The following is an 18,732-nucleotide window of genomic DNA, read 5'->3' as shown; positions in this document are numbered from 1 at the left end:
GGATCCTTCCTCTTTCAATTAGTTTGGCACCTAAGTAGAAAAAAAAATCAACAAGACATGTGTTGGTCTGTTTCTGGGGCCTCTATTCTGTTCCATTCATCATTTTTCCTATCTTTATACCAACAGCACATTGAGTAAGTTTACCCTTATTGTGTAAACTCTCCAACGTTAATATTGTTTTCAAATTCTTTTACAAAACTTTCTGATTTTCCTCTCTTTTCTCTTTTCTCTTTCATATAAATTCCAGAAACAACTTATCAATCTCTATTTTTAAAAAAGCCTGTTTGGATTTTTATTAAGATTGTGTTGAATATATAGATCAACTTCTGGAGAATGCCATCTCCAAATCACAAACACAGCATATGTCTCTATTTAGTTAAGGCTTCTTTAATTTCTCTAGTAATAATTTGTATAGTTTTCCATGGAGAAATTCTTCTAATACATCACCTTTGCTCTGGAGTTCTTGTTTTCCTGGAAAGACAAGTTTGCATCACAATTTGAGATCTCCTCTTGCCAGATATTGGCTCTCCTGTTTTCATTTTCTAGGTATATAAATATACCTTTTGCTCTTCTAACTCCATCTCAGTGTTGGTATCTTGGAAAATTAACAGATACAGTTGTTCAAATCTCCCAGTATCTTTGTGTATTTGTGTAATTTTCTGTTTATCTATGTCTGTTTTTCTTAATGCATTTTGAACCTCAGTATGGCCATACACATATGTGGTTATTGTTTCCTAAAGAATTGAAAATGTGTCCCTTTTTATCTCTGGAAAAACACATTTGGAGGCCCTGTTTTTCCTGTTACTAACATAGACATAGCAGTTGTCTTTTATGTGAAGTGCATGTGGTATATCTTTTTCTATCCCCTTATTATTCAGTCTGTCTTTGGTTTTATATTAAAATATATGCTTTTCAGACAGGATAGAGTTGGGTGTCTCTTATCTAGTCTGATAATCTCTGCTTTTTAATTGGAATGTTTGGCATATTTACACTTTAGTTACTTACTGATATATGTAGTCTGTTGGCCTGTCATTTTGCTATTTATTTCTCTTTGTCTCTCTGAATTTTGTTCCTATTTTCCTCTTTCCCTGACTTCTTTTGGGATGATTGAATATTAGCATTCATTTAGTATTTCATGTTATTTCATCAATTTATTTTTTAGCTACACTCATTCATTGCTGTATTTCTTAGTGGTTGCTCTAGACATTACAGTATTAATTCTTAACTCATCACAGCCTTTTTATAGTTAATATTGTACCACAATATATAAAATCTAAAAATCTTAAATCAATATAACTCTATTTACTCCTCAGTTTTGTGCTGTTTTGGTACATACTTTGCAGCAGAAAGCTAGTTGTCTTTTAAACATTTTTAGAAGATATTGAAAATCTTTGTATATCATTTCTTATACAGCAGATATGCTAGTAGTAGTTTTTACCTTTCATTTATCTGAGAGTGTCTGTATTTGGGCTTTCAATTTTGTAAGGTGTTTTCACTCGGTATAAATTCTTCTTTGACAGGTTTTTATCCCTTTCATCCCTTTTAAAGATACCATTCCATTGTCTTCTACCCCTATTGTTACTAATGAGAAGCCAGTCATCATTTTTACCTTGTTGAGTGATGTGTGTTTTTACTGTGGTAGGGTTCAATTTCTCTCTCTTCCTCTCTCCCTCTCTCTCTCAGCTTTCAGCAATTTGCCTATGATATGTTGAAGTGTTATGTTCTTATTTATACTGCTTAGGGTTTGTGGGGTACCTTGGATTCTTATATTTATATTTTTTACCAAATTTGAGAAAGTTTTAGACATTCTTTTATTTCTTCAAATATTTCTTTGGGCTCATTTTTTTCTCTCCTGTTTTATGGATTCCAAGTATAGGTATGTTTCCTAATATCATCCCAGGAGCTATAGAGGCTCTGTTTGTTTTTTCCTTCCTTTTTATTTTTGCACATTGCACAATTTTTTCATCTGTTTTTAAGTTCACTGACCCTTTCTTTTGTCCATTTTATTAATTTTATTTAATGTACTGGACTTTTCAATTCTGCCATTTCTATGGGGCTCTCTTTTATAATGTTCTTATCTCTCTCCTTTGACATTCTATGGGCCCTTTTATGTTGAGGTCTTTCTCTCTTCTTTAACTCCAGGAAGTTTATTTTGCATTTCTCAAAATATTTCTTCCTATGAATTTAAAAAATTTTTCTTTCATGTTCTGGGAATATTTTTATCTTTTCACTTAGATTTTTCAATATTCCTTTACTTCCTTGTTTCCTTCTGGAACAATTCCTCAATCTAGTCTTATTATTACAAATACAAGTATATGTATCCCTCTATTCCCAAATCTACTCTGTTATCATTCCTACTATTCAATTTTCATTCCAATAGTTCCACCTGATCCCATTTTTGTTTCATATTGTCAATCTTTTTCTGTCTCCTGTAATATAATTATTTTGCCTGTTTATTGTACTTATTAATTCTTGATCTATATATTCTGATGTTTCTGCTTCCAACATACCCCCTTTCTTCAAACTTTTAGAGAGATTCAGGATCTGAGAAAACAAAGTCTTCTTAGATTGAACTTTACCAACCCTAGCTGTTGGGGCAGAGTGAGGGATGCTCAGTCCTAAATGTTTACCCAAACTCTGTACCCCAGCAAGATTTTTCCAACAGTATTGGCTATTGAGCAAATTTCTGCAATCAAGTGGAAGAGGAAGAATGTCTTATGGCATACTGGAGAAAAAAGATAACTGAACATAAGAAGCTTTCCTGCAGTTTATGTTCTCCTTATCTTCTGATCAACCTTCTACACATGACTGGAGCATTCAACCCCTAGTTTTTGTTGTTGTTGTTTGTTGTTGTTGTTGTTGTTTTATTATGTTATGTTAGTCACCATAGAGTACATCATTAGTTTTAGCTGAAGTGTTCCATGATTCATTGTTTGTATATAACAGCCAGTGCTCCATGCAATATGTGCCCTCTTTAATACCCATCACCGGGCTAACCCATCCCCCCACCCCCTCCCCTCTAGAACCCTCAGTTTGCTTCTCAGAGTCCATAGTCTCTCATGGTTCATCTCCCCCTCTGATCTAGCTTCACTCTTTCTTCTGTTTATTGTAAACACATTTAGTTTTTGATGATATGAGAAGCTTGGGGTCAGAAATGAAAAAAAATCAATTGTTCGATTGGGGAAGGGTATCAAAGAAGGTGGGGGCTCATAGGCAAGTCATACACTTTGGTCCCTTAGCACTTTTACCCCCAGTGAGGAGACAGGTTAAATTCTCTCCAAAATGAATACCCATGTGTTATACCTCTCTCCTCAGGATGTCCCTCACTTCTGTAGAACTATGCTGAAAATTGGAGCAAGGTGCAAATTACTCTCTGCCTCCTTCAGAGTTCAGGGATAGCTCTGAAACCATATGAAACATACAGACCCTCTACTAAGCCTAGGAGGTTAATTTTCCTACTGCTGTGTTTGCAACTAGGTCCCTCCCTCAACTGAACAGTGACTCACACTTCTACTGATATGTCTTGATTTATAGATGTCTAATGAAATGATTATATTTTAAGTCAGCAAAACATTTAAAATATCATATTCTAATTGTTTTCCCAAAGGCCTTCCTTCACATTGCTACTCCATCAGGATGAATATCATTTCCAAATATTGAGAGTTCTTTGGTCTAGCACTCTATTGAAATCAGCACTAACTTCATAATCTGACTTTTTCAGTTTCAACTTTAGCTATCGGATTAGAACTAATGAGCAACTTTCGGATTACATTTTTGAGATATTGTACTATAAAAATTCTCATCCTCCTAACATATTGTAAGCTATTTTTGTGGCTGCCTGCACTTTAAATACTTTCTTCACTGGAAGCTAATCCATTATAACTATTAGCTTCTTGCTCTGTCAAGGTACAGAAACTAATAAACCTTGAAGTATTTAAAAAGCTACAGATTCTGAAGTTCTTTCATCATGTTTGTTTGGCAGCTTAAATTACTTATTCTTATTAATATGAGAGAGTAGTTCATCCCAATAGTGAAAGGTCACCTTCAGTGTCTCTGTAAATAATTATGTGATTCTAAAATCATGTAGTTGAAATTCCTGTTTTTAATCATTCTGCTCACTTCTAAGGACATATCAAGGAAATAAAATAATTTCAAAGTTGATATTTTTAACATCTCCAGTTTAATCATTGTTCATGGTAGGAAGAAGGTCAGTAACCATATTCAAAACCATTTTTAAAGCAGTCACTTAATTTACTTAACTGTTACCCATTTTTTATCCTTTCTTTATGGTCAATTCTATTTTCTAAAGAAGATGTTTCATACATACTTCTGTGTAAAACTTCAAAATGTTTCATAAATACTTCTGTGTAAAAATGTGCATTTGTACTTAAATTTTAACAGTGTAGTTAGTCTTCACTGAAGAGTCAACTAAGAATATGCAGCTTCCTCACTTTGGTCTCTGTGTTTTATATTTCCTTTTTATATCTCCTAAGTCTAATAAACATTTGAAAAAGAATAAGTCATGCTTCTTTATATCACAGCCATGATACTAGCAAGTTCATAACTTCATCCATGACTATAATTTTTTTGTTTTTGTTTCTTTGGCTTATGGCCTAAAATCCAAAACAATAATAAGACACACAAAAGCACCTAACACATTGCAGGAGAGTAAAAATTTAGAAAATAGTATGTATTTGCAAACTACAAATACAAATAATTCTCTATAATTATATTTACATTATTCAAGCAAAATTTAGTTATTTGAACCACTTTAGTACTCATTAGAAATTAATCTGAAGGTAGATAAAATAAATAAAATGGGATGTTATACATACCATGTTTAGTTCTTTGTAAAATAGGATGGGAAAAGAGATAGGATAAACAAGCAAATTTACATTTGTATATTCCCAGTTTCCCTTAATGCACAGAGGCTGATCTTCATTACTAGAAAAAAAGCAATAATATTCTGCACTATAAAAACCAGAATCCATGTTTTACTGAGAACCACAATGGGTATGATTCTTGCCTTCACCTTCAGAGATCAACCTAAGCATATTTGTCTTCTTATGTCTCCTTTTGAATTTTTCTCTTTTTTACTATTCCCTTTCTTCTAACTCCTACTAAATCAAGTGGGAGTTATTCTGCCAAGTCAGGCGGATTTCTCTAGGTCTCAACGTTCACTTGTTTATTTTTCCTCTCACCCCATGGGCATTCTCATCATAAGCTAATACATTTACCTAAAGTTATTCCATGTTGCACTTTTCTTCATTATAAAGGGGTATGAGCTCACATGAAAAGTCTTTAAAATAAGAGGCTGTAAAATTAATGAGTATATTATTAAGTTAATTTTAGAATGTAGTATAATGATCTTAGGAATGCAAGACTTATGAGAGATATTTGCCCTCAGGTCTACAAAAAGCTTGAAAAACTACCTCTAGAAGGATAGACTATTTATTTGGCTTATGGTTAACAAATTCACATTATACCTTTACAGAATGAGAAAAGTGCACAAAAACTTATATTCCCAACACCTTTATAGGACTGAAAAAAATCAATCTATAACCTTGTATATTAATTGAGCATACTCTGAAATGTGGGGTAGTAGCATAAATATAGAAAAGATTCCTGAATTTTTTATTTACCAGCTATTTATTTCCTTACAGTGAGTTTATTACTACTGAATTAACTTGCATGTTTGAGATTCAAACTATACTGTACTATAGAATAGACAGTTAAAAAAAGAAACAAAACCTTTGTATATAACTCAAGCTCAAATGTATTCATTATAATAAGCCCTTAAATAACAAATATAATCATAGTGGTATAATATTATTTTAGCACTTCATTCATGATTATAAAGTTTACATTCAGAAGTACTGAGACAAAATCTTGCAGGATCCTATACAAACTTTGATGAAACTAGTTACAAATCAGTCAATATCACAGCAGCTTATGTTGATTAACAGTTCAAATGAAGCCTAGGATCTCTGACTCAGCATACTATAGAAAAACACTAGGAAACATGTGTTGAATAAAAACAAGTAATTCACATTCTCCTCCTAAATAAGAACCCTTGTTCATGCATACCTGAGTGTCACTATCTCTGATCACCCATGCCGCAATTTAAAAATAATGATTTGGTGTCACTGCTAGGTCTACAAGGGCTAATCCAGTTTTAAGTGATGATGTAATGAGTGATCTAGAATAAATGCCAATCTCATTTTTTTCAGCATTTGCTTTGTCAAGAAAGTAGAGAAAATAAGGCATCTCTCTCTGAAATTCTGAGGCCAAAAGAAGACCAAGGTTAATCAACAATAAATATATCATTTTTGTAGTCACCTCAGAAAATATTGGCTAAGCAAGTATAAAAGCCTCATGAAAGCTTAAAATAGGGTACAGTACATAGAAAACCATCTTATACCAACAGGTCAAGACTAGAGATATCTGAGCAGGTAGAAAAGCTACTTTGTGTTACTATGCCCTAGTGACATACTGTGAAACACTGGGACTGAGATTCAACTATATTCAAGACTACACTGAGAACCTATTACAAAGCCTTCATTCGTTTCTCTTTGTGTTTCAAATTTTACCTCAGAAAGAAAACAAAAAATTGATGATAAGCTACCAGATATAAAGATAACAAAAGACTAAAATCTAAGTAGTTGATTGACTGATAAGGCTCATCTGCCTGTTACTTTTTTATTTCTTCTATTAGGAATTAAATGGTCCCTGTATCATGATTGCTGTAAACTGAAACTATATACAGATTTAAGTAGAAGATCAAAATTATATGGACTGGAGAGGTGGACATTTGGAATAAGAAGAGACATATTTGCTACATTCTAAGATATATTTTAATGCTTATTTATTTGCTTATTCACTCAATGAATATTTATTAAACACCTGTTATATGTCTCTTTTAGGTTCTGAAGCTACAGCAGTGAATCAAACACACAAAAGTAGCTGTCCTCTTGGAGCTTACATTCTGGTTGGGGACTATATCCAACTGTACTTGAATCCAATCTTGGGTGTCTGCTAGGCATATCAAACTTGACAAATCCAAATAATTCTCAATCTTCTTCCCCTTCAAATATATTTCTCCCCCAGTCTTTCCTAGCTCAGCAAGTGTCATCTCCATTTACCCTCTTGCTTATGCCAAAAATGTGAGAGTTATTCTTGTTTTCCCTCATTCCCTCACTCTTCCTATACAATCTATCATCAAATGCTGTTGGCTCTACCTTCCAAATCTTTTCAACACCTGCTACAACACTGGTCCACCGTTTTTCAGCTATACTGACATAATAAATTTTCTAACTTTCCTGCTTCAGAAGCAGGAAAGGGCGAGGGTAGAGAGAGAGAGAATACAAAATAAAACAAATAAAAAAACTATTTTTAGTTGATCACTTAAGAGAGTTGGGAATTAAGTTGCAGTTGATTGGGATAAATGTAGATTCTAAATACATATATATATTTATGTATATATACATAATTTATATATATAGTTTAATGTTTGAGTTTGTAATTATAAATATATTAGTAATTATAAAATACAATTAAATTGAAATGCAATCACTAAATATAAAATTTAGAAAGTGATTTTCCTATCCATGTTCATTGGAAAATTCTTAAAACAATGACAACCTGGTAGCAAAGAACATTCTCATTGCCCACATTGTGGTCTTGATATATAATTTTCATATAAAACAGACCAAGACTCCTTGAAAATAATGGAAGGAACCATACAAAGTCTACATGGAAACATTTTAGCTTAGATAGCAAAAAATATCTCAAATATACTGAGGGTCATGGTAAAGGACTCAGTAGTAATTGAAGAGTCTTACACTCAGTGAAGATAAGAAAATTTAAGCATTGAAAGTAAGATCATTTGAACACCTAAAATATATTTAAGTATACGAGTTCATCATGATACTAAAAAATAATAATAATTATCTTCAAATGCTGGTAAATAGACTCATTATATTGTGAAATAAATGTAAAAAATTAGGCATGTACCCGTTTTCTACAATAACTGTTCTTTTGGATAATCACACAGCAGAGAGAAGTTTACTTTTAAGGGAGAACTGCAGATAATAAAATAATGCAATAGATAGAATTATAATATTGTTTTATATACTCAAATGAATTAGTTAATCTAGATACTGATCAATAACTGCTAACATCAGAAAACAAGATAAACACACTTTATGCACCTCATTTGAGACAAACAACACTATCTATGAAACAGTATTGCTAAAAAAAAAAAGAAAAATTAATAAATGTGAATCTTATCATGCCTCCAGTTCTAATCTATAGAGAAATACACAAGAACATTGGCTCACAAGCTCTATAATTTCCCAGGTGAAATGTGAGAGGCCAAGGAGAGACCAAAGAAAGAAGCGAACCATTTCAGATTGGTAGGTGGCAGGTTTAATAAGCAAGAAAACTTACTTACAAGGTTCATCTTGGGTGGCCACCAGATTAGTAGATCTCCTCACCTGTCCACCAAAAATCTTAAAAGTTGTGCAGAGGCCTTACTGGACTCAGTCATGTATACCCTCCAGATGGTCTCAATAACACATTGCTTTCTCTCAGGTCTAATCCCTTGAAAATGGTTGCCACTGTTGAAATGGAGGGTGGAGCTACATTCCAAGGATAGAGGAAAGGGCAGGGAGCCTCTGATTGCCCAGGTCCAGCTCGAAGGTCAACTGGCAGTCATGTTCTCTCCATGACCTCTTCTGAAAAAGAGAGAAGAACATGTTAAAAGACACATGAGGGATGCAATCAGCGAAGACTAAACTGTAGGAAACTACTGGACAAGGGATCTTATTTCTAAATCAATAAATAAGTTGCAAGTAATTTAAAAAGAGAGATGAGAGAATACTTACATACTAAAAGGGAATTAAGAGATATCTGAACTAATTGCAATGTTTAGTACTTAGTTGATTCCTAATTAAAAAAAAAAAACTAAAAACAATTGTGGCATTTGTGAGAAAATTGGGAAAATTTGAAAAATGATTAGATCTTTTCCAATATTAGGGATTTATTGTTACATTTTTAGAATAATAATGAAAACATGGGTATCTTTAAAAAAGGGCTATTTCAGAGAAACATACTGAAGTGTTTACAGATGAAATTATACATCTTAGGTTTGCTCAGAAATGACTTAAAAAGAGGAAATAGGTAGGAGTATAAATAACACAAGATGGACCAGGTGTTGATAACTGTTGTTGATGGGTAATGGTGAAGGATTTTATTATGCTTTTCTTTCTATTTCTAGATACAGTTGAGTTTTTCTATAATAAATTAAGAACAAATGTAAAAATACATCAACATGATATAAAATATTTAAGTAAAGTTTTTGAGACAAGAAAATCCAACTGTGTTCCTTTAGTTGTCATGTCATTTGCTAAATGTTTTGAATCATTTTAAATCAGACAAAATGTTATACTGGAGGATTCATGCTTTTAGCATATATTTTGTTTGTTTTTGCAGGAGCAGAATTTTACTTTTAGGGGGCAAAAACTGCTATGTACCAGTACTTTTAATGTTGTGTACATCAAATTATAGTAAAAAGACAAATATTAACAAGATACAGTCCTTCTGTTTTCATGAATGGTGCAACTGCATTATAGTAAACCAAGCTTATATTCTGCCATCACATGGGGTTCTCCCATTCCTTTATTTTGTTATGGTTCATTAAAAATATCTTTAAAAAAACCAATAGTTTCATCATTACTACTCAAAATATCCAGTGAAAGATTTGAGCCAGGACAAAATGGAAGATACTGAATCCACTGCAGTTCCTTGAATTCCATTTGTAACTTGTAATTTTCGTAGAGCACATAGACCCTGGGTGTGTCTTAATGTGGATAAATTCATTTCATTTTGGCTGAGCTGTATTTTTCTCAGCTAGGGCTGCCATAACAAAACAGCCACCACAGACCGGGTGGCTTAAACAACAGAAATTTATTTTTCCACATTGTGAAAGCAGGAAGTCCAAAATCAAAATACTGGCAGGGTGGGTTTCTCCCAAGGTCTTTGTCCTTGGCTCACAGACAGCTGCCTTCTTTCTATGTCCTCACGTGGCCTTTGCACATGCAAATCTCTGCTGTTTCTTCTGCTTCTTATGAGGACATTGATGAAATTATGGTCTCACCCTTATGACCTCATTTCACCTTAATTACCTCATTAAAGGCCCTATCTCCAAGTGCTGTCACATTGGGAGTCAGGGCTTCCATTTATGAATTTGGGGGCTACAATTCAGTACCTAACAAGCTGCAAAGTTGTTTTGTTTTTTTTTTTTTCCTGATAATTCAAGAGAATGACTGGGGAAAATTAACTTTTCACATAAGAGAAGTCTTTCCAAAGAAAATCATGACTTTCAAAAGGTCCACTTGTTGAAAGTTTAATAACTGGAATACTGTCCTTTACCTGGGATCCAAGTCCTCTGATATCTATCTCAGCCTGTTCCAAACACAACTTCTCAGCCCTCAGACATCAGCTAACACTCATTTCTAATTCTAGAGGTTGACCCCCCACATCTGCTGGCAAATGTTTTAAAATGTGTACAGATTTGTGGCCCCCAAATTTAAAAGTTAGAGATGGCAAATACACATATGAAAAGATGCTTCACATGATATGTCATTAGAGAAATGCAAATTAAAACAACGAGATACCACTACACACCTGTCAGAGTGGCTAAACTCTAGAGCAGGCAACACCAAATACAGATGAAGTATGAAGCATCAGGAATTCTCATTCATTTCTTGTGGGAATGCAAAATGATAGAATCATTTTGAAAGACAGTTTGGAGGTTTCCTACAAAACTAAACATAGCCTCTTACCATATGATCCAGCAATCGCACCCCTTGGTATTTACCCAAAGAACTAAAAATGTATATCCACACCAAAACCTGCACATGGGTGTCTACAGCAGCTTTGTTTATAATTGCCAAAACATGGAAGCAATTAAGATGTCCATCAGTAGGCGAATGGATAAACTGTGGTGCATCCAGGTAATGGAGTATTATTTAGTGATAGTAAGAAATGAACTATCAAGCTATTAAAAGACATAAAGGTAACCTAAATGCATATTCCTCAGTGAAAGAAGCCAATCAGAAAAGGTTAATTACTGTATGATTCCAACTATATGACATTCAGGAAAGACAAAACTATGAAACAGTAAAAATATCAGTAGTTGCCATAGCTTAGGGGAAAGAGAGGGATGAATAGGCAAAGTGTAGAAAATTTTTAAGGCATTGAAAATACTGTGTATGATACCATAATAATGGATACATGTCATTATATACTTGTCAAAACCCATAGAATATAAAACACCAAGAATTAATCCTAATCTAAACTATGGATTTAGGGTAATTATGATATGTTAATGTGGATTCATCAGTTATAAGAAATGTACCATGCTACTGAAGGATGTTGATAATGGGGTAAGCTAAGCTTGTGTGGGGACAGGCTATATAGGAAATCTCATACCTTCTGCTCAATTTTGCTATGAACCTAAAACTGTTCTGAAAAATAAAATCTGTTTAAAAAATAGCAAGAATAAAATTTTTAAAAAGTAAAAAATGATTTGAATCTTATCTTTCATATACTGTGTGATTTTAAGCAAGCTAATTAATATCTTTGTCCAGAGATGCCTAGGTAGCTCAGTTGGTTAAGCATCTGCCTTCAGCTCAGGTCATGATTTTGGGGTCCTAGGATCGATCCCTACAAGCCCTGAGTCAGTCTCCCTGCTTCTCTTTCTCCCTCTACCCCTCCCCCTCTGTTCATGCTCTCTCTCTTGCTCTTTCTCTATCTCAAATAAATAAATAAAATCTTTAAAAATACCTTTGTAGTCCAGTATACTTATCTATAAAATGCAATAATAAAGGCAACTGCCTCTCAGAATTATTGCAGATAATTAAAAATGGAAAAAAGAAAGATTTTACAAAATACTTTCAAATACTGACTTGTACTAAATTGAATGAGAGGTTTTCAGCTCAGACACAAATGAAAAACAAACACTGCAGATAGGACACCATTAATTCCTATATGCTGCTTCTTTAAGGGGAATCATAGAAATGCTTATTTCAATTAATTATTTTATAGATTCCCTAGATTTATGTTTATAAGTTTGCTCAATTTAAGAAAAAAAGAATCACTGCTTTGATGAGACAATATATACTCATGATACAAACTTAACTAAATCATATATGGTGAAAAGAAATTCTTCCTTCTCCCTCCTTCATCTAAGTTCCATCCCTAGTAGTAACTACTGTTACCAGTTTTGTATATGTTTCCGAAATGTTTTATGCATCTACAAACAATGAGAATGCTTGATTCTGGGAGTATTATTAGTCATATTAAAAAAAATCAATATTGTACAGACACTAACCAATCAGAATAGATTTGGCCTTAGACTGCGCTAAGGGTCCTGGAATCTCCTGGTTATGATACTGGCCCAGGGTCAGTAGGTTGGTAAGTGAGTGATGTCAGGATAGAAGCTAAGCAGTCATCGCCCAAACTCTGCACTAGGTGTGTATTGGTTAAAGAAACAGCAAAAAGGGAGGTGGTATAGGCTGAGAGGTAATAAAGGTGTATGGTATCCATTTCACAGCTTTTCCTGCACAAAATTTTTTTGTATTGCAGATATCATACTTAAGGTACTATAAGCTACGTATATATAGTAATTAAGGAGCTGCCCAGAACCACAAGCTAGGATTTTTCTCATATCTATGTAATCATGATTCTAAAATCAAAGGTTTTTAACTTGACTAATCAGCCTTATTATTGCTGATTCCCTGAGTAAAGATTTCATTTATTCTCTTACCTAAAATTAATATTTTCTAAGCTCTAAGAATTTTTACTTCAATTTTCTTTGTTCTGTATTACCAGTCTTCCTCCTTTGCCCCCTCCCTATAATCCTAAGAACTGTCATTTTCTAGGATTTCAGGATGAGATTTGCTATACAATCACATTTTTCACTTTTTTTAACTTTAGAAATGCAACAGTCAGTGAGAATTTTGGACAGTTTTTCTTTAATTTCGATTATATACATGACTCATTCTGCCTTCTCAAACCCTTTCAAGAACAGGCTCAGAAGTAAGGCTCTTTAGGTTTGATTTATTTCAAATCTCATATAATGCAGTGTTCACTTTCAAGTGTATTCATTCAAAGTCTTTCTCTTTCTATACCTCAAAGTCAAGAGAGGTATTCCTATAAAAGAATTTCCCAAGCTACCACTGCTTATTCCATGTGAATACTGTGAGGAGATTGTAGGGAGAAATGCCCGAAGGAGGCACCAACTGCACAGGCTAAAACAAAATACAATGTCAAATAATACTTGTCTTCCTCTTTTCCTTTCACCCACTTATTATTAAGCACAGATACTCAAAAAGACTTAAGAGTCCATATGTGGTTCCAGAACACTCTGTTTATCAAATAATTTATGCTAATTGGTGTGTCCACAAGACAGTATGATAGAGTGGAAAGTGGGGTAGCTGGATGTGCTCCAATTTTCACGAACTAATGGATGATCCTAGGCATCCATTCTCTTAGCTCCAGATTCAACTTCCATAAAATCACATAATATCTATTTTAGGGCTATTTAGAAGATTAAGTGATATGTGTTATTTGAACCTTAAACCATTAAATGGAAGTTATATTTACTATCTCTGACAAATGTAAGTTTTTTGATAAGAGAGTTTTGCCCCAGAACCTCATTCCCTGTTCACTATACTTAGGAATAAACCAAAGAGGTAAGGGATCTGTACTCTGAAAACCATAAAACACTCATGAAAAAAACTGAGAAGACACAAAGAAATGGAAAAATATTCCATGCTCATGGATTAGAAGAACAAATATTGTTAAAATGTCTATGCTATCTACAACAATCTATATGTTCAATGCAATCCCTATCAAAATACCATCAACATTTTTCCTAGAGCTGGAACAAATAATCATAAAATTTGTATGGAACCAGAAAAGACCTTGACTAGCCAGGGGAATACTGAAAAAGAAAACCAAAGCTGGTGGCATCACAATACCAGACATCCAGCTCTATTACAAAGCTGTAACCATCAAGACAGTACGGTACTGTCACAAGAACAGACATATAGATCAATAGAACAGAATAGAGAACCCAGAAATGGACCTCAACTTTATGGTCAACTAATCTTCAACAAAGCAGGAAAGAATATCCAATTGAAAAAAGACAGTCTCTTCAACAAATGGTGTTGGGAAAATAGGACAGCCACATGCAGAAGAATGAAACTGGACCGTTTCCTTACACCACACACAAAAATAGACTCCAAATGGATGAGAGACCTAAATGTGAGACAGGAATCCATCAAAATCCTAGAGGAGAACACAGACAGCAATCTCTTTGACCTCAGCCACAGCAACTTCTTGCGAGACACATCTCCAAAGGCAAGGAAAACAAAGGCAAAAATGAGCCATTGAGACTTCATCGAGATAAAAAGGTTCTGCACAGAAAAGGAAAGAGTCATGTATTGAATGGAGTACTGGGTGTTATATGCAAACAATGGATCATGGAACACTACATCAAAAACTAATGATGTAATGTATGGTGATTAACATAATAAAATAAAATTAAAAAAAAAGAAATAGGCAGAAGACATGAACAGACATTTCTCCAAAGAAGACATCCAAATGGCCCACAGACACATGAAAAAATGCTCCACATCACTCAGAGTCAGGGAAATACAACTCAAAACCACAATGAGATACCACCTCACACCAGTCAGAATGGCTAAAATTAACGTCAGGAAACAAATGTTGGCAAGGATGTGGAGAAAGGGGGAGCCCTCCTACACTGTTGGTGGGAATGCAAACTGGTGCAGCCACTCTGGAAACAGTATGAGGTTCCTCAAAAAGTTAAAAATAGAGCTACCCTACGACCCAGCAGTTGCACTACCGGGTATTTACTCCAAAGATACAAATGTAAGGATCTGAAGGGGTACGTGCACCGCAAGGTTTATAGCAGCAATGTCCACAATAGCCAAACTGTGGAAAGAGCCAAGATGTCCATCGACAGATGAATGGGTAAAGAAGAGGTGGTATATATACACAATGGAATATTAGCCATCAAAAAATGAAATCTTGCCATTTGCAATGACGTGGATGGAACTAGAGGGTGTTATGCTGAGTGAAATAAGTCAATCAGAGAAAGACATGTATCATATGACCTCACTCATGTAGAATTTAAGAAACAAAACAGATGATCATAATGGAAGGGAGGGACAAATAAATAGGATGTAATCAGAGAGGGGAACAAACCATAGGAGACTCTTAACCACAGAAAACAAACTGAGGGTTGCTGGAGAGGAGGAGGGTGGGGAGATGGGGTAACAGGGTGATGGGCCTTAAGGAGGGCATGTGATGGAATGAGCACTGGGTGTTATATACAACTGATAAATCACTGAACTCTACCTCTGAAACTAATAATACACTATATGTAAATTAATTGAATTTAAATTTAAAAAAGAATATATACAAATATTTAAAACTGGTTTAAAATTTGGCATATGAATTATATTCCTGGCAAGGAAGATAGAAAGGTAACACCGTGAAAGAGTCAGACAAGGTCCAGGAACAGCAGTTCTGTGAACTTTAGTGGCATTTTCCTCAATACTAGAGATAGAATGATAAAATTGAAGAAACTTTTTCAGAAGGGAAATGTAGAACAAGAGGTATAAAGTGGTATGTCTAAGGCAACAAAAACAATTATTGGTAAGACGTTCTACAACCCCAAATCCAAGGCTCTCTGATAAGCTTCCTCTCCTCTTATCATAGATAGGTATTATCTCTAAAACACTAATGCCAGAGTCCCAGGTAATGGGCAATTCAGCAGTGGAGATATGTGGGAACAGGCAGCTCTAACCAGCCTAACTCACTTCATACCACATAAGTAACTCTCAAGAGTAGTTCTGGGGCTTACCAAACTTCTAAGGCTCTCAGCTTGGAAATATATGCCTGACGACTCATATCTATAAATAACGTGAATCCAACTAAGAGCTGATTCCCCCCCCCTTTTTTTTGCTTCCACCATTAACATTTTTTTATATATATTTTTTGTTGTTAATTTCTACTTTGATGGACATGAGAAGAATACCTTTCAATAAAGAAATTTAGGAAAATTATTGTCAGGCCTAAAGATAACATTCATTGACTGAATGCTAAACTGGACAGTTAATGAATAAGGTAATGAGACAGCATTGCACGTTAAATAGTTCTTGTCTCTGTGCTAAAAACAAATAAAAATTCTTTAAGTTATAACTGATGTCTTGAAATTAAAGAAAAATATTTTTTAAATAAATGTTCTTCTAGCCTGTATAACTTACTATTTTGTGAATCAAACATTTCTTCCCAAATTAAGGAATCTTGATATTCATATTTCAAAAGTTGAGGATTTTTAAAAGTGTGAATAAATATAATTAAATATATCTTGTTTATAAATTTTTTATAAGTTCCTTCTTTTTTAAATTTTTTATTGTTATGTTAATCGCCATATATTACATCATTACTTCTTGATGTAGTGTTCCATGATTCATTGTTTGTGCATAACACCCCGTGCTCCACGCAGAATGTGCCCTCTTTAATACTCATCACCAGACTAACCCATCCCCCCAACACCCTCCCTCTAGAACCCTCAGTTTGTTTTTCACAGTCCATCGTCTCTCATGGTTCGTCTCCCCCTCCGACTTACTCCCCTTCATTCTTCCCCTCCTGCTATCTTCTTCTTTTTCTTTTTTCTTAATATATGTTGCATTATTTGTTTCAGAACTACAGATCTGTGATTCAACAGTCTTGCACAATTCACAGCACTCACCATAGCACATACCCTACCCAATGTCTTAACACCCAGCCACCCCATCCCTTCCACCCCCCACCACTCCAGCAACACTCAGTTTGTTTCCAGAGAGTAAGAATTCCTCATATCAGTGAGGTCATATGATACATGTCTTTCTCTGATTGACTTATTTCACTCAGCATAACACCCTCCAGTTCCATCGAGGTCATTGCAAATGGCAAGATCTCATTCCTTTTGATGGCTGCATAATAGTCCATTGTGTATATATACCACATCTTCTTTATCCATTCATCTGTCGATGGACATCTTGGCTCTTTCCACAGTTTGGCTATTGTGAACATTGCTGCTATAAACATTGGGGTGCACGTACCCCTTCAGATCCCTACATTTGTATGTTTGGGGTAAATACCCAGTAGTGCAATTGCTGGATCCTATGGTAGCTCTATTTTCAACTGTTTGAGGATCCTCCATACTGTTTTCCGGAGTGGCTGCACCAGCTTGCATTCCCACCAACAGTGTAGGAGGGTTCCCCTTTCTCCGCATCCCCGCCAACATCTGTCGTTTCCTGACTTGTTAATTTTAGCCATTCTGACTGGTGTGAGGTGGTATCTCATCGACGTTTTGATTGGATTTCCCTGATGCCGAGCGATGTTGAACACTTTTTCATGTGTCTGTTGGCCATTTGGATGTCTTCTTTGGAAAAATGTCTGTTCATGTCTTCTGCCCATTTCTTGATTGGATTATTTGTTCTTTGGGTGTTGAGTTTGATAAGTTCTTTATAGATTTTGGATACTAGCCCTTTATCTGATATGTCATTTGCAAATATTTTCTCCCATTCTGTCGGTTGTCTTTTGGTTTTGTGGACTGTTTCTTTTGCTGTGCAAAAGCTTTTTATCTTGATGAAATCCCAAGAGTTCATTTTTGCCCTTGCTTCCCTTGCCTTTGGCGATGTTTCTAGGAAGAAGTTGCTGCGGCTGAGGTCGAAGAGATTGCTGCCTGTATTCTCCTTTAGGATGTTGATGGACTCCTGTCTCACGTTTAGGTCTTTCAACCATTTGGAGTCTATTTTTGTGTGTGGTGTAAGGAAATGGTTCAGTTTCATTCTTCTGCATGTGGCTGTCCAATTTTCCCAACACCATTTGTTGAAGAGACTTTTTTCCATTGGACATTTTTTCCTGCTTTGTCGAAGATTAGTTGACCATAGAGTTGAAGGTCCATTTCTGGGCTCTCGATTCTGTTCCATTGATCTATGTGTCTGTTTTTGTGCCAGTACCATACTCTCTTGATGATGACAGCTTTGTAATAGAGCTCGAAGTCCAGAATTGTGATGCCGCCAGCTTTGCTTTTCTTTTTCAAGATTCCTCTGGCTATTCGGGATCTCTTCTGGTTCCATACAAATTTTAGGATTATTTGTTCCATTTCTTTGAAAAAAGTGGATGGTATTTTGATGGGGATTGCATTGAATGTGTAGATTGCTCTAGGTAGCATTGACATCTTCACGATGTTTGTTCTTCCAATCCATGAGCATGGAACATTTTTCCATTTCTTTGTGTCTTCCTCAATTTCTTTCATGAGTATTTTATACTTTTCTGAGTACAGACCTTTGCCTCTTTGGTTAAATTTATTCCTAGGTATCTTATGGTTTTGGGTGCAATTGTAAATGGGATCGACTCCTTGATTTGTCTCTCTTCTGTCTTGTTGTTGGTGTATAGGAATGCCACTGATTTCTGTGCATTGATTTTATATCCTGCTACTTGACTGAATTCCTGTATGAGTTCTAGCAGTTTGGGAGTGGAGTCATTTGGGTTTTCCACATACAGTATCATATCATCTGCAAAGAGTGAGAGTGTGACTTCCTTTTTGCTGATTTGGATGCCTTTGATTTCTTTTTGTTGTCTGAT

At 34.8% G+C, this 18,732-nt stretch overlaps 1 pseudogene; it reads right to left on the bottom strand.

Annotated features, from left to right (window-relative positions):
- Window positions 1-9,626: 9,626 nt before the first annotated feature.
- Window positions 9,627-18,732, bottom strand: part of LOC112821530 (proteasome maturation protein-like) — a 28,208-nt pseudogene continuing 19,102 nt past the window's right edge.

Source organism: Callorhinus ursinus, unplaced genomic scaffold (assembly GCF_003265705.2).
Source record: "Callorhinus ursinus isolate GAN/ISIS: 27379988/994484 unplaced genomic scaffold, GSC_fseal_2.0 scaffold10, whole genome shotgun sequence".
Classification (NCBI taxonomy): domain Eukaryota; kingdom Metazoa; phylum Chordata; class Mammalia; order Carnivora; family Otariidae; genus Callorhinus; species Callorhinus ursinus.
The sequence above is the reverse complement of the archived record's forward strand: the minus strand, read 5'-3'. Positions and strand labels throughout refer to the sequence as shown.